General features: G+C 34.0%; 1 pseudogene; it reads left to right on the top strand.

Moving 5' to 3' along the window:
• Positions 1-20144: 20144 nt before the first annotated feature.
• The window catches only part of LOC139439943 (uncharacterized), a 67613-nt pseudogene continuing 61397 nt past the window's right edge, over positions 20145-26360 (top strand).

Genomic DNA, 26360 nt, shown 5'->3' with positions numbered 1-26360 from the left:
ACCAAAAGATAAATGGCTAATGCATATAGTGAAGGTCAATAGCTAATAAGATACTAATAACTAGTAAAGTGTGAGAGGTTGAATAAACTGGGTTTGACTATAAGCTGGCTGAAAGAATTTAAAACCTGTGAGGGTTCAGATGGAAATGTGAATTTGTCATAAAGTGATCTCTATATTAGCATGTGAGTTTATATGGAGAGAGGTCTAAAATTGTTTCACTTATAAGCATTTAATTTTAATCTCTTTAGAAAATTCTTTATCTCTCTGCTTTGAATTTTATCTGAGTTTATAGGGAAAGCAATATCCTACCAAATATTTTTAATTTAATTTAAAGCATTTAGTCTTCAAATAAGCCTCTTTGTCCATATGTCTCCAGGATGAAAGGAGCAAAATTATCTTTTAAGTGACACTTTACCAAGGATGAAAATGTGGAAAAGTCACCTTGGAAGGTGTAGTATTGAAAGGCAGAATCAGATCATTTACATGTGCTATTGATTTACAATTGGGATCCTGAGCTTGATGGATTTGTAGTACTTAAGGAGGCAAGTAGTTGCATTTAAATATGTCTATTACTCTAGCATATATATTGTCATTATGGTAATGCCACATTACCCAAGAGGTATAATTTCAAGCAACAAATGAAAATGTCAAAACAAAATAGTGTGTCTAAATTAGAAATCACCCCTTTTGACAAATTGAAAACAAGGAAATATACCTGTAGTAACACATATCTATTAGGTTTAAAGAGGTGTAGAAAATGTATATTAGGGAAATTCTTCAAAGAAAACATATGCTGTTTAAATAAAATCTTAAAATATGTTAAATAGTTAATATATTTTAATTATTTTGCATCTCTCTTCATTTTTTGAAGTTCACTTTCAATAAGGTGTTAACTCTTATTAGAAGCTATTGGAAATAGCAACAAGTTTCAATTTGTTAAAAAGGAGAAAATATTGTTTAAAAATAACGTTTATAATCTAAATTAATTTAACTCTTGGATTTAAGCAATAGGCTTAGTAACTAATCTTACAATATGTTTTGGGTGAGTGGGGAATTTAAGAATGATATGATTTTTAACTATTCATGTGCATTTGCCACAGCCAAGACTATATATATATATATTCAAAAAAGAAGAAAGCATGCCTCTTCGTGTGTGTGAAAAATTAACCACATTAATACAGCAGAGGCAGCCAAATTTCTATGGCTAGAGATAAATAATTAAGAAACATCATAGACAATTCACTGTTTCTTTTATGACAGTCTTTCAGCTATAAACTGCATATGTGCAAAACAAGTACCCTTTACAAAAATGAATATTAACCTTTCATACAAAAGACTATGATAACTCTAGTTTGGGACAAAGTATAGCTACATTGGGACAAAGTATATACACTTTATCTACCATCACCATCCACTTGCAATTTCTCAGCAATGTTTTGGCTTATTTTAATTCAGTACATGTCTACTTTATTTATTTCTCTCTTCTCTTCTGCATTCAGGAATCACATTTCCTCAGCTTATTGACATATGTTGCTAGATAGTAATGAAGCTCCAGCTCAGAAATGTCAAACATAATGAATAAGGCAAGATCACAGAAAACAAGGTTATCTTGTGAGCTGTCCAAGTTTCCCAGGTCCTGAGGGTTCTGATTCATCAGCCCCTCTGAACTAAGGGAGGCACACAGGCACTTCTTCAGCTATCCAATACCCCTGAGGTCCAGTGCCTCAAAAACCATTTCTAAGAAACTTCTTAGTGTCAGAATGTCCTCTCTCGTGGAGTGAACTAGTCAAGATAAATGCATACTATTTTATAATCTTTAACTTGTAAAAAATCTAATAACCACAGTAAAATTTTTAAAGAATTAAAGTGTTTTTAAAGATGGTGCTTATATCTGTACTATGGACATTTAAAATTAAATATACAAAACAATAGTGATTGATGAATGGTGAAGTAGTTGGAATAATAACATTTTGCTAAACTAAATTGAGGAGAGCATATTAGCCTGGAAATAATTAATTTTAAATTTGTTTTTAATACTGAGGATAAAATATTTATAGTATGAATCTGAAAACAAGTATGTAACTTCAGAGGTAATATAAAGCCTCCAGAAAGTAAGAAAAAAAGGGGGCAAATTAAATATGAAGTTTGTCCTGAAGTCTATTTGGTGTGATATTCTACAGCCACTCAAGATTTCTTAAGATTAATGCTCAAGGCACGTCTTCATTTCATCTTTTGATATTTAAATCATAGCTCTTTAGATTAAAGTGAATTTCTTTTAGCTATCACATATTCAGTTCTATTATTTTATTTTGTCTGCCTGTCTGCCTTATAATTGGAATTCTAAAAATAAATTATATTTCATATAATTATTAGGTGTGGCTTTAAACTGTCTTGCTAGTTGTTTTCTATTCATTCTATCTTTAATTTGTCCTATTTTCCCTCTTTTTACTTGTTCTAAATTAAATAATTTTTAGTCTTCCATATTATCTCCTACTGAGGAGGCAGCCATATTTTACAATCACCATCCAATCTGAAGAGGATTTTGCACTTGTCCTGATGGTAGATACCCCTAAGAATGGCAAAGCCTTGTGGCATGGCATTATGGGAAAAGATAAATAGGCTAAACCCATTTTCTCTCTGGGAATCTGAGTGAGGAAATACTGAGATGAATTTTTATGGAGCAGTAGGTGTTGCTGCTGAAAAGTCATGATACATAGAGGCTAGTGAAACTACTATATCATCTGCATGTAAATGTTACATATGATTTGAACCTTTGAATAGTAACAGATATTTGCAGATAAGAAAAGGAGAAGAAATCATATAAGAAAGAAGTATAGGCATAATGGAAGGAAGATAGAGCCATGTGAGACTCTAGACCATGATATCCTTCAAATGTGTTTCAGTTGCTGTGCCAGTCTGTGTGTATGTCAGAAATAAATCCAGTGTTCTTAGAATAACTTGAATGAGTCTCTGTTCCTGAAACTGAATCAATCTTACTAGATATTTGTAATGTTGCTGCAATTATTTGATACTCAGTTATATGACTGAAAAAGGAAAAAAAAGAAATTCTTATTTCTTAATTTTCTATTATTGAAAATAACAAGAAAAAAACAAGAAAAATTAGTGAAAGTTTGTATATTTTGTTGTCTTACTTAATATGTAACCATGGGAATATTGTTTAAATAGTCATAAAAGCATTAAAATATTTCATTTCATTGAGAAAATATGACAGCATGCTGATTTTTCTAACCCAAATGTTTTAAAATAATCAGGACTGCTTTTATCAGTTAATATAAATTTCTTTCATGTTCACTGTTTTTTTTTTTTTTTTAATAATTGGCATGTGCTTCAAGGAAAGGCTGATTCTGTAGCTATGAGTCAAAATAATTTGTTTTCTTTGAAACATTCGGACATAAAAAGCAATGAAATAATTTGCCTTATCTCCTAACTGCCTTGAATATATTTGATCATTGAAGCTCAATTTTACTTTAAGATTGGTCATCATGTTAATTCATTTGCTTGCCAAATTATTTTCATTCTTCTTGTTGAAACATTTAAATAAATTAAAGCAAGGACATTAACAACAACTTTACTTGCCTAAGGGATTTAGTAAAGTATCCTTCCCTTGATTCTTTCATTTGAGTTCATTACCGTAGAAACTAACATAATTTTGTTCATACATCATATGAAATAGATTTGTATGAGAAGACTGAGATGAAATATTTTCCTTTTTTTCTTTCATTCTAAGCATATACTCCAGATCCTTTAACTGATTCTTTCACCCTCTATAGAGGATTGCTCATTCATACCCATCTCCTCTCTCTTATAGATTTGAAGGTGAACACTGTGACATTGAAAAAGAAAGAGTGCCTCTCCCTTCCCTGTCATAATTTTGGTAATGTAAGGATGGGGGGATGGGGTCAACAATTTCAGGTATAGAGAACAAAAAAATATCTAGATAATAGTATTTTATAATTTCAATTGACAAATTGAATACTTCTGGTTATTAATACATTTGAAAAGCTCCAATTGTTTGAAGCTTAATTTCATACAGTGATATTAATAGAGTTATTACATTTCTTATTCAATAGGTGTATTTACAGACCTGGATTTTCTGGAATTGTATGCGAAATTGAAATTACTGAGTGTTCCTCTAAACCTTACAAAAATAATAGAACATGAATGGATCTCACAAGAGTTTAGAAACTCTTTTAGATCAAATAAATTATTTTATATGTATAATTTAACAATTCTAATTTATAGTATTATGTATATATATACATGAATAAGATATTCATTAATTTGCATGTTAATGTAAGTTAGTTAATACTGTGTATAATCTTCTAAAACAATTCTTTCTTGTTCAACATGTTTCTGTATCACCTGTCAATGGATATATCTGTTGCTCATTTTTAACTTTTGTAGAATATTCCATCTAAAGTATATGTCAACATTTATTTATCCTCTGTTCCTAGGTATTTGGATTCTTTTCCTCTTTTGTCTTACCAAAAATAGTGCTATTAAGGTTTTCAAATATTTCTTGAAAAGCACAACTGATGTGGGCTATGGGTGGGAGACTCTTTGTTTCTTCAGAGATAACCTAAACTATCTGTGACTTGTGGGTGTGGGGTGATAAAAGGCTGCAGTCCTGCCCTTGGTGACCATGGCAACGACTCCAGTCCCAGGAAACAGTTTAACAATGCAAGGTCTATAAACTTTAAGTATTCAGGGGAAATGCAAACCAAATATGCTAAAGCTTATCTAGAATGCCTGAGGTACATGCTAAAAGCTTACCTAAGATGTGGAAGATATATATGCTAATTCAAACCTATTGAGAACTGAAACAAAAGGACCATTTGGCCTTTCCTCTCTGTATAAAAGGGACTCAAAAATCTTGTTCCGGGCTTGGGATTGAAACAGAAAGCTCGGGAATCCAGCCCGCCGTTGATAAACCATTTTTCCTTCTCAAAATCATTCCTGAGTCCTGGCCTCTCTATATGCAAATAATTGAACCTCTCTCAAATTCTACAACACAACTACCAGTATTACTCTAGGTTACATACCTAAAAATAGATATTGGGTAGACATTTTCACATATCCTAAATCAAGTTTTTGTGGGTTTTTTTTCTTCCTTGCAATTTGAAAATTAAATATGCAAAATCTCAATAATAGTGCACAAAATTTTCCATCGGCATTATAATGTTCCACTTGGGCCTATCTGATGTATATAAAATTATATCTAGGGTGGTTTTACTATGCTTTTCCATGCTATCTCATGAGGTTGAACATCTTTTCATACATTTTTAGTTATTTTTCTTGCCTTTATAGAAATGCTTCTTTATGGGCTTCTACCTACTAATGTTCTTTTTACTGAATTTTAAGTGTCTTCATATATTCATAATTATATATTCAACTAATATCTGTGTTAGCTGTATGTATTGAAAATATCTCCACTCAGCTAGTGGCTTAACTTTTCACTTTCTTTATGATAAATACTTAATTCTAAAACTTAATTTTACTGCAGTTGAATCCATCAATTAATTTTTGCATGGCTTGCTTATTTTATGTTTGAAAACATTTTCTCTATACTGGGAAAAAATATATTTTCTTATTTTTGTTCTGAATTATTTAAAGTTCTGATCTCCATACTTAAATCCAAAATCCATCCAGAATTTGTGTGTATGTGTGTGCATGTATGCAAGAGTATGGGTGTGTATAGTACTAGGTAGGAATCTAAGTTCATTTAATCCATATAAATAGTCAATTGTGCCTACTAAATATGTTGAATAAGTCTATCTTTGACCTTTTGTTTGATAATAACTCCTGGAGTTAGATCAAGTTCACAAATATCAATATGCCAATTTCTCTCTATTACCTGTACCCTTAGTTCTGTTAGTATTCCCTGTGCCAGTAATATAAATCTTAATTACTTACCTTTGAAGTATCTCAATACTGGTAAGGCAACACATCTTAACTTAAATTTCTTCAAGGAACTTTAGTTATTGTTGACCATTTCTTCTGTTACAAACAACTTTTTAGGTTTGATACAAATATATATACATATATCCAAACAGGCTAAAACTTTAAAACTAGTTAGAACTTTTATAGGAATTACAACAAATTTATAAATAAATTTAAGAATTGATATTTCTTTATTAATCTCTTTTTAAATATCTTTAAAATAGCTTGGTAATATTAACTCTCAATTCATTAATTAGGATGTACAAGAAGTCATTTGTCAGGTCAATAATTACACTGGAAGTGCCAAGGACTATACTTATTTGTCTTAATAGACACAACATCTGAAATTGTTGCTGACATTGGCAGCACAACCTGATTATATTTCCAATATGAAATTTTTCAATATTATTTTATTATTTTCTATGGACTATTGGACTTTTTCACTGTCCAGTCTGGTGGGGTAACTGGAGATATGCTTGACATTACCACCTCAAGTTTTTCAAGATGACACTACAAGTCCCATAGACATACAAAATTGCCTTCAGTTCAAAATTTTAGTGAGTCAGAAGTGGGACTTCAACAATTAACAATTGGGCTTTTATTCGTGATAGCCATCATTTAAATGTTGAAATTTTGTCTAAGTATGACTACTATGTTATACATTCAGGGACTGAGAACAAACAAAATAAAATAAAACTAAGGATGTATTTGTGGTTTCATCTGACCTCAATTGTTTTGTACTCCAACTAGCTGAGGAGTAACTTATCAAAATAAGCATAAGATCAAAGCTGGTATCTAGAAACTCATAAAATTCTGAAAGTCTTCTTCCCCATGAACAGCAGTAATGGTAAATGGTCTTCGGTCCTTCTGAGGAAGGCTTGGGGGAAGATACCTAGAGTACCAGTGGCTATACTGTAGTATCCTTCCTCAAAGATTTCAGTCTGATCCTTAGTTGAGGGACTGAGTTTTTGTCATAGCTTAGGTCTGAAAATTGTGTATGGGATTGGGCATCAATACAAGGAATAATTGAGTTAAACTTCTGTTCTGTAGACCTGTATCTTTCAATCTATATATGTTAAGTTGGACTATAGTAAGCTGTCTATAAGTTCCGTTTATTGAAACTCATCATCAATGAGCCATCGCCACAAATCCCTGTGAATAAAACCATGGGACACAATACTGTTTCTCTGTATTATGTAGTTGTTTGCTCATTTTTAAAATCTATGGTGAGGCTCATATAAAAGGCTTTGTCCATTAATGGATCCATTATTTGAATTCATATCAAGGAACTGTTTCAATGTAACATCCCCATCTGTCCTCTCCAGTCTATAGAGGACAATCTCCACAGATCTCTTCAAGAACACTAGTTTCCCCTTACTAAACCTTTTTTTGATCCTTTATGAATGGACTGTCCTCCTGAGTGAATGACACATCTTCCCAGGAGAACTAAACGTCCTCCCTCCTGTATCCTATGGGGATAAGAATTAGAGATGGCTGAGCGGATTAACACATAGTACATCTATTCCAACATATTTTCATATGACTGAGTATGAAACTTTAGCATTTATATTTTATTGAGTTCAGTCCATGATAAACCTTCTTAGCTAACACCGTACTCATGTGTTCAGACCAGCACATTGTCTTCTCTCCCCACCAATGTCAGTTAATTCATCTCAGTTGAGTCTTATAAGACTCAAATATATTCCCCTTTTGTCTGACCACTTTAGAATCACTTCCACACATACTCTTCCAATTTTTGACAGTACAGATTCATGGGGATTTGTAATCTGTTTAAGGGTATAGGCTATCTACTCTCAGAATATATATTTTTTTCCTCTTCTTATCTGCAATGTTGGAATCTAGCTTTTGTTATGGGCTCAAACCAATGAGAGGTACTAGGGGACCAGGAAAGCCTGATAACAGTTTATATAAGGCTACTTTTGCAGCTGCAGTTACAAGCAAGTTTTATGCAGAGAATAATGGGTTCCTTCTGACAAAGGAAAAGTTTTGCCTCTATCACTAAAGGAGATTTAGGTGAATTTAGACATTTAAGCTCCCTAGTTATATCTCTTCTGTATCTACAGAAGTTCAAAACTCCTTGAAAGTTATCATACAGACTGCATTGGTTTGCTGTCATTGCATATCAAGTAACATGAAAACTCAGTAGTTTCAAATAACCACCTATTATTTTCACATCTGCTGTCTTCTGGAGTGGGGCTACTGTAGCTTGGGTTTATCTGTATTTCTCTGATTGAAAGTGGGGCAAGTTTAAAGGGAGAAGTCTTTGAGGACCTGTGAGTCAGTTGAAGTGGGTTCGCTCTAATCACTTCTCATCTTCTTTGGACCAGCATGCTATTCTCATGGAGAAGGATAAGCTCAAGGAAACAGGAAGAAACAAATAAAGCCCTAGGCTCTCAAATAGCACATTTCCATTTTACCTGTAGATCACTGTTAAAAGAAAGAATGTTGATCAAGCCAGAAGTAATGAAACAAAGATGTACTTTCTGCACTGATGGGGCTCTGGCCTGGAAGAGAGGTGAAGAATTAAGTCGAAATTGCAACCAGCCACAGAAAATTTTTAGCTTCACATTCTGTGCTTAGGTAGGGCCCAACAGGCTCCCTCTGGTATGTACTTGAGGCAAAATCTTTTGTTGATAACTGTGTAGAAGCCTACAGAATACAATTCACTGAAACTGAAATCAGCATAATGTTGAAAGGATGTAAGAAAAAAAATAGGAAAATACATAAATAAACAATTTAAAGAGGAGGAAAAACAAATGATCAACAAGCCAATAATCGGTCAGCTGGACATAAAATGAGATATTTTACATCTTTCCAAAGGAAATCTTATCCACTGCTTATAAGAGGATGAAGAGGTACTTTGGAGAAAATGTTGTGAGTTTTAATATGAGGTTGTCCATTTGAGATATGTCTGTAATGGTGAAAATTTAGAAACAATCTAAATAAATAAACAAGAATGAGATATAATCATAAGCAGAAAACTTATTTACTATGAATAAAGTGTATGAATATAAATCTTGAGCACTTATTGAAATATATGTTATTGAATGATGAAAAGTTTAGAATAAAATGATAGGCAACACATCTTTAATCAAATAGTGAAACATACATTTGAAGAAAACTTACCAACATAAGAATAAGGATTGCCTTTTAGTGGAAAGGAAGGAAGAAAAGAATTGATGGGGATAGATATAAAGGCGTATAAAATATATTTGTTACCTGTATTTTCCTTAAATATTCTGAAGTAGACATGGATGTTGAATAGTCTATTCTCAAAAAAACTACTTTAAAAAGTTTTTATAATAAAAGACATTTTCAATGTATTAACAATTTTCAAAGACAAAAATATATTACAACTGAAAAATGAAGTAATCACATTGTCATATTTCATCTCTTTTGCAAGAAAAAATGTTCTAACGAAAATAATTCTCTTGGTTTGTTTTTTATTGGCATTAAATTACCTATTAAAATATTTGCAATTATCTAATAACTCATTTAACACCAATTTTAATAGGACAGATTAAATTGAACTGTAGATACACAGAACAGTTGTTGTGTTTCCTACTGCATCCTTGTTTTTAATCGGTTCCATTCTCCTTTGTGTTTATTGAAACTGAGGCATGAAAGAATTAATACTAAATGAAACTATTTAAAGACTAGATCACTGGGATATGAGAGCATTTGATGACAGCCTGAATTCATGTCACAGGCTATTGTAAAAATGGCCACTAGTGTTGGCATTTTCTGATACTTGATAACTTACAGGATCCAATAGAACTAATTTTTAAAAAATAATAAACTGTTTTAGAGCAGCTTTAAGTTTACAAGAAAATGCCACAGAAAATACAGAATCCTCAAATATCTGAAAGTCAGTCATCAATTCATTTATGTCACCAACAACAGTGTTAATCTACTGAAAATTTAAAAGTAAATAATCACTAGAAAATTACACTAACAGTACTTGGTCTATCATGAGAACAAAATTCTCCAAATACCTGGCTAATGTGATTCTTACAGCTAAATCATTACCAACAAGCATATTTAGACCTATCACTGTGTGATATTGCTGATTTTAGCAGGTCTTTCTTGCAAATAAAGTTGAAAGTGACGAATTATTATGCATCTGACTAAAAGACAAAAGGTCATGCATTCTTCTATGAATTGTTTGTCTGGAAACCACACATCAATCTGAATGACTGCTTTTCTATGGAACAGACATTCTGCCTTAACACCATGGTTTCAGATTAAATTTATACCCACATGCTGTGCAATTATAATAAAGACATAAGAAGACTATTGTAAAAATAATTGCTCTCTGGAACATATATATTGGATCACTAAAAAGTTGTTTTACTATTTTTTTCTTTTTGTTTGCAGAGAACAGCATGCAGAACACCTTAAAATATAATTTTAAGATGCTAGGGTAAAATAAAACAATCAAAATCAACTATGTATGTTACAATATAGAATATAAAATTAATACTCTTAGATTAAAAATGAATTTTATAGAATTATCAAGTGTAAATTTTACAAGTACCTTATTTACTTTTGATTATATGTTTGCATACTCAATATTCTTATATTGATTTTTAAAAAGCTAAAGAAAACATTGTGATAGAACAGATTATAGGATTTACCAAATATTTTCTGATTCAGAATTGAAAAAATTGTCTAAAGTATTTATTTACCTTTATCTTCTGCTTACAATTTTAATATAACAATCTTTTACCCATATTGCAAATAAAGAATGGATTGTTCATGCTCTGGGTATGAAATTTTATTAATTAAAAAGAACTGTGGTTCAAGAATGTGATGTGGGCTATGGGTGGGAGGCTGTTCATCCTTTCGTAGATAACCTGAGCTGTATATATCCTGAGCTGTGCATGGGGGACAGTGAGCAGCTGCAGCCCTGCCCTTGGTGACCATGGCAACGACTGCAGTCCCGGGAAACGATTTAGCAATGCAAACTCTGTATACATGCCTGTCAGTCCAGAGAGACTCTGATAGTAGTGATGCCGAAGCTGAAATAGACTTGGGCTTGGCCTCAAATGGGAAATACAATATAGCCTGTATATGAATTCAAAATTATCTAATTCTGTGTCCAAGTGTGCCTAGAAATCCAATTGAGTAATATAGGCCCTTTAGACTTTGAATGTTAGGAACGGATATGTATTCAAGGTTGCATCCAGATGGACTATGGGCGATATATTAATTCAAAACCTATCTGGTACTCAGACAAACGCTTAACTAACAAAGAAAGTCATTTTCTTTGATAAAAGCACCTTTTGTCTCCCCACCTTTTATAAAAGGAACTTGAAGATTTTGTTCAAGGCTCCAGTTTTCAACAGAAGGCTCCTGAGTCCAGCCAGCCATAAATAAATCATTTTCCTTCCCAAAATTATTCCTGAGTCCTGGTCTTTCTATATGCAAATAATTAAACCTCTCTCGACCTCTACAACAAATGCAGTTTTATATATATGTATACATATATATATATATGTAAGCAATAAACCATTTTGTATAAATATATTTATACAAAATGGTTTATTGCTTACAAAATATATGCAGAAAAACTCGAGGGGAAAAAAAGAGACTGAGACATCGTTCTTGCTAATCTTCTACGTTAAAAAAAGAAACCTCATAATTAACGTTTTTATTTTCTTTAAAAAAAAAAAAAAGAGCTTAGGCATGATTTGCTGGCAGCTTGGGCAGAACGAGCCTCGTCAGCAAGGCATCTCCCTCGAAGGATATGTTGCGACTCTTTGTGTTTATACTTAAGGCATTTCTTTCTTTGTTTTCTTTTCAAAGTTGGTATTTCCTCGTAGGCTTTGGAAAAAAACTGCTCCTCGCGGCCTGGGCAGGCGGCGGAATAGCTCCGAGTGTGATGAGTGTGCCACAATGGAGGAGGTTGTTGGTGTGGGAGGAGTGGGAGATATACAAGAACCTCTTATATTTTTTAATGTAACATTTTCTTTTGCACTGTGTATATTAAAAAAAATACAATTTACAAGAATGATGGGGTGGGTGGGTGGGGAGTGGAGTATATGGGGACTTCTTATGTTTTTAATGTAACGTTCTTTGTGATCTATTAACTTTAATAAAGAAAGTGTAAAAAATAAAAAAAAAGAATGCAGTTATAGTGTCATGAGAAAGAAGTGCAAAATTCTATAAATTTACTATAAATTTTCTTAAAATTTGAATTGTTCCAACTTCAACCAGAAAGTTCTTATCACAGTTTCACCAGAGATATTATATTATTTATTTTGCCCTTTGACAGTAGATGTCTCAAAATTATCTATTGAAAGATTTATATAGATAAAAATCTTAATGTAAATATATTTTATTTTATCTTTTATTCTTTTAAATATTTATTTATTTATTTCTCTCCCCTTTCCCCCCCCCACCCCGGTTGTCTGTTCTCTGTGTCTATTTGCTGCATCTTCTTTGTCCACTTCTGTTGTTGTCAGCAGCGCAGGAATCTGTGTTTCCTTTTGTTGTGTCATCTTGTTTGAAACTTCTCCTTGTGGGCGGCGGCATTCGTGGGCAGGCTACACTTTCTTTTGCGCTGGGTGGCTCTCCTTATGGGGCACACTCCTTGCGTGTGGGGCTCCCCTACATGGGGACACCCCTGCATGGCAGGACAATCCTTGGGCGCATCAGCACTGCGCATGGGCCAGCTCCACACGGGTCAAGAAAGTCCCAGGTTTGAACTGCAGACCTCCCATGTGGTAGATGGACACCCTAACCACTGGGCCAAGTCTGCTTCCCATAAATATATTTTAAATAAAAAAATCTTATAAAAATCTATGCCAAGTCTTGCATCATATAAATTATATAAAAAAAGCTATGCTATGTCTTGGATCTTATAATATAGTTTAATTTATTTAGTGACTATATTTAAAAATGTCAGCTTACCAGAAGCATAAAAACAATTCATCTCCTTATTAATTCCCCTCTAATCTGAAATAAGATGAAAGCAGGATAAATGATTAATATAAAGAAAATATAAGCATGAGCTCATATTAAGGCCACAAATTTTTGTGATTCTCTTTCATTTTTGCTTCCTCTTTCATTTGGGCAATATAACTTTATATAAATTAAAATTGGCAAGTGGATGTGACTCAACTGATAGAGCGTCCACCTGCCATACAGGAGGTCCAGGGTTCAAACCCAGGGCCTCCTGGACCATGCAGTGAGCTGACACACATACAGTGCTGACACACACAAGGAGTGCCCTGCCACACAGGAGTGTCTCCCATGTAGGGGACCCCCATGCACAAGGAGTATGCCCTGCAAGGAGAGCCACCCTTTACGAAAAAAGCACAGCCTGCCCAGGAGTAGTGCCGCACACATGGAGAGCTAATGCAGCAAGATGATACAACAAAAAGAGACACAGATTCCCGGTGCCACCAGGAATGCAAGCAGACATGGAAGAACACAGTGAATGGACACCAGAGAGCAGAAAATGCAGAGGGAGGGGAGCAAAATAAATAAAATAAATCTTTTGAAACAAATAAATAAAATCATTCCTCCTTATCTCTATTTTAATGTATTTTATTTTCTTCTGATATTACCTGTAAAATACATAATAGTGATTAGAAGATATCTTGAAAACTTCCCTGTCAAATCTGCAGCTCATTATCAAATAAAAAAAATTTATAATTTAAACATTTTGTTAAAATATTTAAATTTTTCTATTAACACTGTTGTAAGCTGGCAGAAAAGCCATTAATAAAGTACCGAGTTCCCATATAACCCCCTCACACACACAGTTACCCTTATTATTAACATTTTGCATTAATGTAGTACATTTCCTATAATTAATGAATCAATATTATTATAATTACATTATTAACTATAGTCTATAGTTTACATTAGGGTTCATTCTTTGTGTTGTATAGTTCTATGTTTTTTTATTATTATTTTTAGCCTGGTAACATACAGAACCTAAAATTTTTCATTTTAATCACTTTCAAGTATTCAATTCAGTGGTATTAATTACATTCAAAATGTTGTGCTAGTCATGGATGTGGCTTAAGTAGTTGAGCACCTGCCCTCCACATGGGAGGTCCCAGGTTTAGTTTCCAGTGCCTCCTAAAAACACAAACCAACAATGAGCAAAAACAAAGAGCAAAAACAACAAGTAAATAGACAAGGAACACATATGGGGACAGAGGGGAAATGTTGTACTAACATTACTACCATTCATTAATAAAACTTTTCCATCACCCTAAACAGAAACTCTGTACCAATTAAGCATTAAGTTCTCATTCCCCCTCGTACCCCTGACCATGATAACTTGTATTCTAATTTCTGACTCTATGAATTTGCATATTCTAGGTAGTTAATATAAATGAGATGAAACAATGAACCCTATTATGTCAAATTAGAATTGGGGTGTTTAGTAAACACTCATGCATTCACATGCATGTGTTTATAACACACATGCACAATGAAACTTACAAATAGAGAAATGGATATATATGTGTGTAGATGTGCATATACAAACACACAGATATATACATACATTAATGATATACACATTCCTGTAATCTTTGTTTCTAAATACTAATTTTCTCTAAAATGAATCGGGGTTCTTTGGAGAAATGGCTGATTCCAGATCTAGTGCAGGGAAAGTACAAGATGAGACTGGAACATCTTGTGCTGAAAAATAGGAAAATGCTCAAAGAATGATGGAGACATGACAAACGGACATGGAATCTGGCCTGAATAGGCTCTCAGTAGTCAAATCTCAGAAAATTGAGCACCAAAATAAATAATAATGATTATATATTATGCCACCTTGAATAAGGACCAAGAGTCCATATCAATGCAAAGCAATAATTAGTCAATCAATCAATCAATAATAAATAGGAAGAACTCTTCCTATTTAGAACAATATGAATTAGTACATGTAGAGTAAATGGTGGGGATGGAAAAGAACCTTTTGGCAAACAACATATAAATAATTGATTCATTTATTATCAAGTGATGCTAAAACTAGTACTAACTAAACCTAGTATTATCAAGTGATGCTAAAACTAGTATGAATAAAGAATATTTCCATAATCACAAAGTGCTACTTAATTTGATTAATTGAGAAAGGCACACCATTTCTATGGCATCACTACAAAAATTACACAATCTACTAACAAAGTGACATGGGATAAACGCTAACGAAGAGACATTTTAAAAATGTCAAGGTAATGCTAAGACCGAAAAAAAAAAAACCCTGAGAAACTTTTGTTCTATATAAAGAAACATGGCAACTAACTGTAAACCAGTGCATTCATGTATCCTGGATCATAATATTTAAATTAAAATTTGAATAATATCTGCAGATTGGTTATATCATAATACATCGAAGTTATTTTCCTGGTCTAAATAATTTTAATTTTGTTAAGAGAATGCTTTTGTTTACAGGAAGTACAATTGAGGTATTAAGAAGTAAAGTAGCACCATGTCTGCTATGTATTCTAAAATGATTTGGAAAAGTAATATAAGAGAAAATGGCAAAGCAAATATGATAAAATTTTAGCTATTGGAACATCTGTATTATGGGTTTATAGAATCTTTTTGTACTGTTCTTACATCTTTTTTGTACATTTGAATCAATTTGAAAATTTAAAAGTTACCAAAAAAAAAACAAAATAAAATAAAGCAAAAAAAAAATGAAAAGACTTTTTAAGACACATTCTAATAAGAACAGTAAAAAATGTCCAGATTACTTATTTCACTGGAGGTATAACGCAGTCAAAAGACAGAGGGAACAGAAATATTCATGTGCTTCAGTTATAGTTATTCTCAAGGAGAGGGTTCTTAAATTAGAAAGAGTAATCTATTCATTCTTGAGAGATACTGAGAGACAAAACTTGTAGAGATACTAACATCTTCTCCTATTTTAAATTGGCTTAAGTCTGGGATTGTAAGGTACCGATTTGATTATGAAGTCGTTCAGGAACGTTTCATAGGCAAAACTTTAGTGGCAAACTACAAGGGGTAGGGATATTTCCTGATTTTCAAAATGAACTTAAGAAATACAATTCTCTTTTATATAGGCATGACATTTCACATGTAAATTTAATTCCTTCTTTCCAATTAATACTCTAATCTCCACTCTTTGTAGCAACCAGAAAAACCTTTCCTGTCATCTTATCAGCAGTTAGCTGAGCATCCGTAGTTTTTCACACCTGTCACTATAGACTCCTATTTACCATAATGTTTATATGTACTTGTCCTGAATGTCTTTAAAAGCAAGTCCAAGCTTTCTTTCTGTACAGATTATCTTGGTATATAACTAATGTCTTTTACTCAATTGTGTGCTGAATGAGTAAAAAAGGGTCATGGGGGCATTGGACTTCTGATGGCTATGTTTTCATTGTAAATGAAAATTTCATTGTAATCACAAATGACAACTGAGACTAATTAGAAAGTTTCCTTGTAAAATCAGAATAAAAATTTGGCTCAAAAGAATTTCAAGGAAACTTGTTAAACAACCCTTTATAAAAGAGAAAAAAAATCCATGTAAAATTATTTTTGCAAACTACACTTTTCCCTCAATTTAATTTCCATATATGAAACTTGTTTCCATATTTTAATTAATATTTTAATATATACAAGATTAATATTGTCTCTTTTTCTTATTATTTATTGTTTTTATCATCAGTTATTTGGTTATTACTCATTGATCTTATTTTACATATATATAACTAGAACCAACAACAAGTCCATCTCAGGAGAAGATGCTAAGTAGTCTTGTATCTTCTGACAAATAGATACAAACAGATTATAAGTATATGTTGAAATTAAAGGATAAATAAAAGCAGTAAAAACATATCTGGCATAATATCCAGTAATAGAAAGAAAATAAATTCAGGATGATTCTGAATAGCTGCCATATGTTAGAATACATAGGAAAGAAATCAAGGGCCCTCAGCAGGGTCTGAATCAGTAATAAGAAATCCAAGAAAGTGGATTTGACTCAACTTATAGGGCATCCTCCTACCAAATGGGAGATCCAGTTCTCAAATCCAGGGCATCCTGATCCGTGTGATGAGCTGGCCCATGCACAGTGCTGATGCACACAAGGAGTGTTGTGCCATACAGGAATGTCCCCCATATAGGGGAGTCCCATGCACAAGGAGTGTGCCCCACAAAGAGAGCTGCCCCATGTGAAAAAAGCGAAGCCTGCCCGGGAGTGACACCACACACATGGAGAGCTAATGCAGCAAAATGATGCAACAAAAAGAGACACAGATTTCCTGTGCCACTGACAAGCATGTAAGTGGATACTGAAGAACGCACAGCGAATGGATACAGAGAGCAGAAAATGGTGGGGGAGGACAGGAAGGGGAGAGAAATTTAAAAAAATAAAAAAATAAATCTTAAAAAAAAAGAGAAAAAGAAATCCACCCAGGAGCTGATGTAGCTCAGTGGTTGAGCACCTTCATCCCATGTATGAGATCCTGGGTTCATTCCCCAGTAACTCCTAAAAAAAAAAAACAAACCTAAAATTTTAGTTTATTTTTCAACTACAATATGCTAACTTCTAAGAATAGATTTCAAAATGTTTTACACTTTCATGCTTTTTGTTGGATTGAAATGTATCTGAGGTATGGTAATGAGGCTATAATGAAAAATATTATTGATATATGAATATTATAGGAAAATAATGTTATATCCATTACATAAATGTAACTTTTTAAATATACTAAGATTAGTTCTTTAAATTTCATTATGAGTTAGTTATCTTAGTATCAATTTTTCCACAACATAAATTATATCCAAACATATCCAAGCAAAATATCAAGGAACTTACAAATGATAGAGGAATCCATCCTCTAGACTTCTGGTGAAAAGTTGCACTTATAAAAAAGAAAAAGCTATCTGGTTTTGGCCTACCAGTATTAATGATGTGAGTCCAGCAAGAGCGTATCCAAATATGAACTCTCAATTTATTAATTTCTGAATTCCACAGCAGTGTGATCCTGTAGGTTTTTTCCTGAGGGAAACTAATATTAAGTTCCACATTGACAAGAGCAAAAAAAGCTATATTAATGGTAATGCATTTGGAAGGCAATAATGACAAGGCTCTAGAAGCATTTTCAGAGAATAAGTGCTCAAAAAGCAAGAGAAAGGTAAGTAACCTGAACAAAGAGTACACAGTATCTTTCCTAAGGACTCTTGGATAGCTTTAGAGGTTACCTTGGTAACAATTATAACATGCATAAAAGTCTCAGTTTAAATAAAAATTTTTCAAAATGCCTTAATCTATGGATTTTGTTACAAAACAATAAGTGTGAAATTTTGGCCTATAGAGAATAGCAGTCTTTCTAAATTTCATATTGCCTATAATTTTCTGAATTCTTGGGATTTCTGTTCAGTCTGATGACCCCCAATTAGCAATGCCATTTGCCATGATGTTGTTTCTTTTACTACCACTGCTAAGAATATTAAAATAAGAAATGACAAATTGATCTCAATATAACTGAGAAGCATATACTGTAATATTATTTGATAAAACAGATTGCTCTGAAATTTAAAATTCACCCCTAAATAAGAAGGATTTATTTTTCTCTTTGTAATCCCTCTATTTTCATTACAAAATTATCTGGAAATATGGTGATTAGGGTTGTTTCAAAATATCATCTAAGATGCTACCAGTAGCAAATGTAATGCAATGTAAGGTTTTTGACATTTGTTTGTATTTTGATTCAGTTACAAGTAAAAGAAAACTCAAGTAATCATTGACTTAAATAAGCAGGGGTTAATTTTTTCACATCTCCTGGTGTTTGTTCAGTGAAACCCATCTTGTAAATGCCAAGATGGGTTTATGGTATTGTTGTTCTTCTCCTAAAGTTGATAATCTCATAGTGTGGTAATTTTGAGTTATGTACCCCAGCAAAACATGTTCTTAAACTTAATCAATTCCTGTCACGTCAATCAATCCTATGGAGGATCTTTTGATGAAGTTGCTCCAGTTAAGGTGTGCCCACCTCAGTCAGAATGGGGTCTTCATCATACTGCTGAAAGTCTTTATAAGCAGAAAGAAATTCAGACTGATAAACAAAAAGTCACATTGGAATAGCCAGGAAAGTAAAACAGGTTTAGGTGCCATGAGAGTGGGGTGCTATTTTTACAAATACCAAATATGTGGAAACAGCTTTGTAATTGGGTAATAGGTAGAGGCTGGAAGAATTGTGAGGTGCTTGGTAGAAAAAGTCTAGATTGCTCTGAAGAGAATATTGGTAGAAATATGGATGCTAAAATTACTTATGATGAAGATTTAGAAGTAAATGATGAATATACTATTGAAACTGGAGGAAAGGTGATTCTTGTTTTATAGTAGCAGAGAACCTGGCAAAATTATTGAGTTCTGAATTTGGATGAAAGGCAGAATTTGAAAATGATGAACTTGAATATTTAGCTGAGGAGATTTCCAAGCTAACTGTGGAAAGTGCAGCCTTTTTCTTTTAGCAGCTTACAGTAAATAAAATGCAAGAGAAAAGAATTAAGCTGGGAAATGAAATTGTAAGCACAAAGAAACCAGAAATTGATCGTCTGGAAATTTATGAGCTTATTCAGAGAGTATGCATTGAGGCTCGGGCCAGAGATATTCTATTACGGCCTTATTTGAGCTTCCAGAAAGTGAGTCCCTGGGAAGAAGGGCTCCATGTGAGAGTATAACTGGATGTGGATCCACTCAGCCATTTCAGTGGAAGTCAGGATTGGAAATGCTATTATTCAGGAAGAATTAATGGAACATTTTATTGTTTGGTGGTTTAGACCCCTGTGTACTGCATACAAATCTGACAATGTTTTTTATGAAATTTGTATAGGCAGAACCACTGCCTGCTTGGCCTGAAAGGATGAGAAAGGGAAAAATTGAAGGAATAATGACCTCAAGGGAAGAATCATGGAGCTGAGGTCTGAACTGAAGCTATCTTCTCAGGCAAAGAGATAGGGCCCACTCATGGGTGTGGAAAGGGGGGATCTGTCTTGGTGCTTGCAGTATTTCCACCCCACTGTTTAGGGAGAATGCTTAAATTCTCACTGGGAGAACCCCAGTGCTTGTAGATGGTGGAGCCTGTGTCTCAGTGTTGGTGGAGGGAGTTTGGCTGCCACCCCAATGCTCAGAGATGGTAGGGCTTGCGTTCGTGTTCATGGAGAACCTGGATGCCATCCTGATGCTTGGACAGGATGAAGCCTGTTTCCTGGCATTTGTGGTGAGCCTAGCCACCATTACAATGCTTGGAGAAGATGGAACCTGTGCCCTGACATTCCTAGAGAGCCTGGTGGCCATCCCAATGCTAGAAGAGGGTAACACCTTCATTTCAGTGTTTAGGGAGAGCATGACTGCGATACAAGCTCTTGGAAGGGGTGGAGCTGACGGCCCATGGGGGTTAAAGGGTAAAGGATCAACCCAGAGTAGATTTCAGAACTTGAAATTTATTGGAGTTTGTCCTGCTGGGTTTCAGCATTGTTTGGAACCTGTGACATCTGTTTTCCTTCTAATTTATCCTTTCTGGAATGGGAATGTTTATCTTCTGCCTGTTCATTCATTGTATATAAGAAGCAGAAAACTTCATTTTCTAGATTTCACACAGCCACAGAGGGAAATCATGACCCAAGACAGACCACACCCATAACTGATTATGATGAGAATTTTTACTTATTGTAGATTCTGAAATGACTTAATGCTTTTGGGATGTTGTGATGGAATGAATGTACTCTGCTTGTAGAAATAATATGTTTTTGGGGTCCAGGGGTCAGACTGTGGTGTTTGGAGCTATGTACACCATAAAAACATGACCCTTAACTTAATCCATTCCTGTGGGTGTAAACCCATTATACATAGGACCTTTTGATGAGGCTTCTTCAGTCAAAGTGTGGCCCAACTCAGTCAGGGCTCCCATTACTGGAGTACTTTAAAAGTAGAATAATATTCAGAGAGAAAGCCATAGGGGAGCAGCCAGAAGCTAAGTCAACACAACCTGATAGAGAAAGGAGAGAAGTAGAGAGCTGCCCTGTTCTTTGCCATTTGACAGAAAAGTTAAGGAGCCAAGATCACTGGTAGACAGTCCCAGGATACCACAGTCTTCTGGGAGGAAGCATGGCCTTGATAATACCTTGATTTTGGACTTCTAGCCTCAAAACTGTGAACCAAAAAGTTCCATTGTTAAGATGACCCATTGAGTAGCATTTGTTTTAGCAATGAGGAAACCAAGGCACATGGTTTCAGTATATCTGTTGCACTTCTATACATTATGTCTACTGTCAAGTTAGTAAAATGGAGAAGAGTGATGCCAACAGCCTTTCACCATTTCTACCAGGATACATCTTCCCATAACACCAATAGCAGCTTTCTGATGATATTTCATTGACCAGAATTGGGTTGCATAGCCATCTTTAGTTGCAGTGGAACCTGAGAAATTCATCATTCATTTCTTTTCAGCATTTGCAGTTGAAGAGAGTAAGAAAAGGTTGAATTATGAAGTGTGTGCCACAGTCTGTTTTCACACCAAGAAAAATTTATGACTGGGCATTCAAGAAGAGGTTAATCTACTCAAGGAAGCAGCATGAATCTGTTTTTCCTCTAAATACTCTTCTGATACATAAACTGACCTTCTCTTTATACATGGGAATATAAAGCTTTTTGTTTATTCTCAGACTCTTCTAGCTTTTATTTAGTCTTAAATTCGCCTGGAAATCTTCCTTTTTAAAGGTCCCTAAAGCTCAAGAGTTTGTGTAAACATGTAAATCTGTTCATTTCTCTTCTATTCTATTTCCAGGGAATTGTGACATTGTAAGATTTTACTTAGATAGTCTTAGATTTTAAGACTAAAAGATCTTATACCTTTTGCATATTTTGATGCTCATACATCTAGTAACGCCAGAGCAAAGACCAAAACATACAATCAAAGACCAAAACATGCAACATTTTCCATTCCAGTTTTATTTCTAGTCTAATTTTACTCCATCAGAAAAATGAAATTTAGGAAGAATGGCATTAAGTGACATATAAGAAAGAGAAAATTAAATTAAATACAATATTGAATTTATCAAATACTTTGGTAACCATGCATGATATCTACAAAGTTCAGATTTGCCTATGTATATTAATTTAATTGAGTTATTATGGGCATACATTTTCCTTTATCTATGGAAATCTCATGATCCTGTCTTTTTTATATCAATATGAAGAGTGCATTAATTAATAAATGTGAATGTATATTCATTTACTTACTCACTAATTTTCCACTCTGTATTATGTATTGGGTTAGATGTTGGTGCTTCATGACAATCAATACTGACATGGTTCCCACCCTTCAAGGTAGAATGGGAGCCTGACAATAAACTGATAGTCCTTTTGTGTGTGTATCTTATTATTTGTGCTGCCAAAATGTTCCATTTCTCCTATCTCACTAGTACTAACTCTCATAACTTAAATTCTACTTACTATAAGAAATCTTTTCTAGACTTCTCTTAGCTTTTCTTGTTATTTTCCCTTATAGAACTTGTTTTCCTCATTGCACTTATCAAAGTTTTGTGACATTCCAATTTAGTCATCAGTCTATTAGAGGAGTCTCCTGGTCTCTGTCTTGCTCACCATTTTATCTCTAATGCCCATCAAAGTATAATCTCCCCCACTGTAACTTGATGGCTAAATTCCTAAAAAATATTATGTATTAAAGTAGAATATAAAAATGATTAATTGACTAGAAATAAAAGTTTTAAGAACTAGAAAATTTCTATCTCACAATTAAACATTATATATATGGAAGACTTAAAAACTATGGCTTAGTGGTTTTTTTATTTGTAAGTATAAATCTATAGTCATAAATGTTAAGCATCCTGGAAAATAATTGATTATGTTTAATTTTATATCAATGGTAATCACCTTCCTTTATCAAGAAAAGTAGTATTATTAGTGTATCTTTTCTAACATATCCATGTCTTATTAATGAAGGAAAGAACAAAATAGCAGAAGCAGGTAACTGAAATGTGTTCCAGCCCTTTTCCCTTAGGTAACAAATTTCAGAATTAGTTGACAACCCTTATGTGCACAAATTCTGTGTTATTTCTCTGATAATGAACTCAACAGAATGCGTGGTTCTCATTTCATCTGACAGGGAAATGACAATGTGCCAAGTCAAAGTGTGAGTTCTTTAAGGTAAAACTCCAGTATTTCAGGTTTTAATGTTTTCTTTTGAATCAGGGTTAACTCACTCCTTTCCTCTGTCCAATTTGGTCTTCAATGCAGCGAGTATGTCAGCCAGGGTATTTGGGGCCATGAGCAGGTGCAGACTCCCAATGCCCATGGAATCTTCCATGGGCTTTGCCTACTGGAGCCAAACCCTTGCCTCCTCATTTAGATTCCAGGCCTTTGCTAGGAAATTATTGCTTTTATCTTTCCCTTTACAACCCACCAACCCATATCTCTCTCATCAAAGACTGGATCTTACATGTTGATATTTTGCTTTGAAGTATGGTGTTTTTGCAATTGAATTACAAAATCCATATTTTCACTTTTTTTCTGGGCTATTCTAACACTCTTAAAGCAATATATAATTAAATCCCTTATTTCTGCTTAAATAGCAAGAGGAATGGTAGGAAATATGAAATAAAAATTACGGAGTTTACTACTGAAGATTTATTCCATATATTTGCAATTCAGGTGGTAATTTTAATAGTGAAGTACCTGCTTTTATTGAATTATAACCAGAAGTGGCCACAGAATATAACTGCATTGCCTATTTCTTAATTCCACAAATGCAGATGTGATTATGAGTGTAAGGGACTCTTCAAAGCCCTGGGGAAAGTGTGGTGAACAGAAAAGTGAAGGTTCTTGACCTAATGGACCTTATGCCAGTGTGGGAACAGATTCAACAAAACCCAAATAAATACATAAGATAATATTGCATAGTAATATGAAGGCTATGACAAAAATATAACTGGGTATATTCATCAGGATGAGATTAGCTGTGCTAATAAAGAAAAATCAATGAAAAAATACAATGGCTAAAATAAGTTAGAAGTTTAGTTTTCTCACCAATAGTATTCTAGTCAGCTTAACTGACAGTGCTTTGTCTTCATTTGCGTGGTTGAAGCTGGGCCACTGCGATACCAGCATTCCAGTAGACAGAAGGGACAACACACTTCTGAGTTCCATGACTTGGCTTAACTTGAAAATAACCAAGCAGTTGCACATATCACTGACAGTTCCCCATATCACTGACAATTCCCTCCCACTGAACTTAATCACATGGCACCCCAGCAGAACAGGAGACTGGGAAATACAATTTCTTACTGGCATCCACAGAGCCAGGGGAAAGAGAAACACTTTTTAAGAGAAAAGTGCAAATAATAAGATTAGGGATAATTGAAAACAGGCCAGGAAATCTGGAGAACTGACATTTGAGTAGAGATCTAAAAGATAAGTCTAAAATTTAGAAAGATGGTAAAAGAGCATCAATAGCAGAGAAAACAAAAACTGCAAAGTTTCCAGTTTGAGAATCTGAATAGGTAAAGTCAATCTGGCTGCAAGTAGTGGAGAAAGAAGTGGTAGGAGACGAAGATGGGAAGATAAAGCCAGACAATGTTGGAGTTGGTCAGAAGTTTGGAATTTTTACAAGTGAAGTGGGTAGCCATGAGAGAATTAAGTTAAAGGATGCTATGGTTTTATTTATTCATTTATTTACCAGATATTTTTGAACACTTACTATGTTCTAGGCACTAGGCCCTGGGTATAAATCAGTGCACAAATGGGGGGGGGTTGTCCCTGACCTCTTGGAATTTATCTTCTACTTAGGAAAATAGAAAATAAGAAAATAAGCAAGTACAATGGAATATGCCAGAGCACATGAATTGCCTGTAAAAATGGTACAGAGTGGAAGATGGGGCAATATTAAAATCAGGAAGTAGTGAGATGTAATTTAAAACAGAGTAGTCATGTGAAACAAAATTATCTCCTTAAGATTGGGATGCAAATTAGATATCCAAGTGGAGAAGTTGAGTACACGGTTGGCAACATGAGGTAGTCTTCAAAGGAAATGTAAATTTGGGAAACTTTGGACCATAACACTGGATAGGCTCACAAAGGGAGTACATGTAGACAGAGAAAAGAGGAGGACTAAGATATAAAACCTGGGCCCCACACTATGCAAGGGTCAAGGAAAGGAGGAAGAAGCAGCAAAGGTAATTGAAAAGAGCAGTCAGTGATACAGGAGGAAAATCATGTCAAAGTGAAGTTTGAAAGCCAAATAATTTCAAGGAGAGGGAGTGTTCAACAGCATGAAATACTGTTATTAGGTCAAGTAAAATAAGAACTAAGTAGAAGACACTGTTTGCAGAATCATTAGTGACACTGTTATACAATCAGATTTGCTGGAGTAGAAAATGCAAAAGTCTATTTGAAGTGGGCTTAAGAGAGAATGTGAGAAAATTAAATTGATGAAAATGAGTATATATAATTTATTAAAGGAAGTTTTTCTTTAATAAAGAAACAAGAAATGGGGAAGTAGCTGAAGGATATGGACAGATAAAAAATGAAAGTAATTTTAAAATTATTTAGATGGTTAGTTATTGGCTCTGACTCTTGTATAGAGAATGGGCTGGAGAGTTTGAATAGTAAAGGCATAAAGATAAATTAAGAGGCTGTGAACATAGTTAGGTGATAGATTATGGTGAATTCTATTAGGATTGCCCAGTGGAGACTGGTGAGAAATGCCCATATCTAGCATATCATACAAGTTCCATAAACATTCATGAAGGGATGGGCATTTCATAAATATGAATATTAAGGTATAGTGCTGAAATAAATATCAGATTTTATTAATCACTGTTTAATCAAATTATATCTCATTATTATTTTTGGTGAAAAAACTCTAACACCACTTTATTGATTCATTAGGTTCTGAAATATTGTTTATTTCCTTTAACTTTAGTGTGTTTAGTGGCTTGGAGCTAAGTATCCCAGAACAGCATGTTCTTAAACTAAATCCAACGCTGTGTGTGTGAACCCTTGTAAACAGGACCTTTTGATATGGTCACTACACTTAAGGTATGTCCCAGATGAATTAGGGTGGGTCTTAATCCTATTAATGAAGGCCTTATAGGGATGGTAACCTAGAGAGAGGAAGCCATAGGAAGCAGCCAGAAGCTAGAAGTCAACAAACCAAGAAAAGAAAGAGAAGCCAGGAAAGAAAGCCATGTCGTTGCCTTGTGACAGAAAAACCAATGAGCAAGGACCCTTGGCAGCCAGTCCCAGAATGGCAACATCTTCTGTGAGAAAGCATTGCCTTGAAAATGCCTTGATTTTATACTTCTCCTAGCTTTAGAACCATAAGCCTATAAATGCCAGCCCACATATTATTTGC

This window comes from Dasypus novemcinctus, chromosome 11 (genome assembly GCF_030445035.2).
Source record: "Dasypus novemcinctus isolate mDasNov1 chromosome 11, mDasNov1.1.hap2, whole genome shotgun sequence".
NCBI lineage: Eukaryota > Metazoa > Chordata > Mammalia > Cingulata > Dasypodidae > Dasypus > Dasypus novemcinctus.
This window is presented reverse-complemented; position numbering and strand designations above follow the sequence as displayed.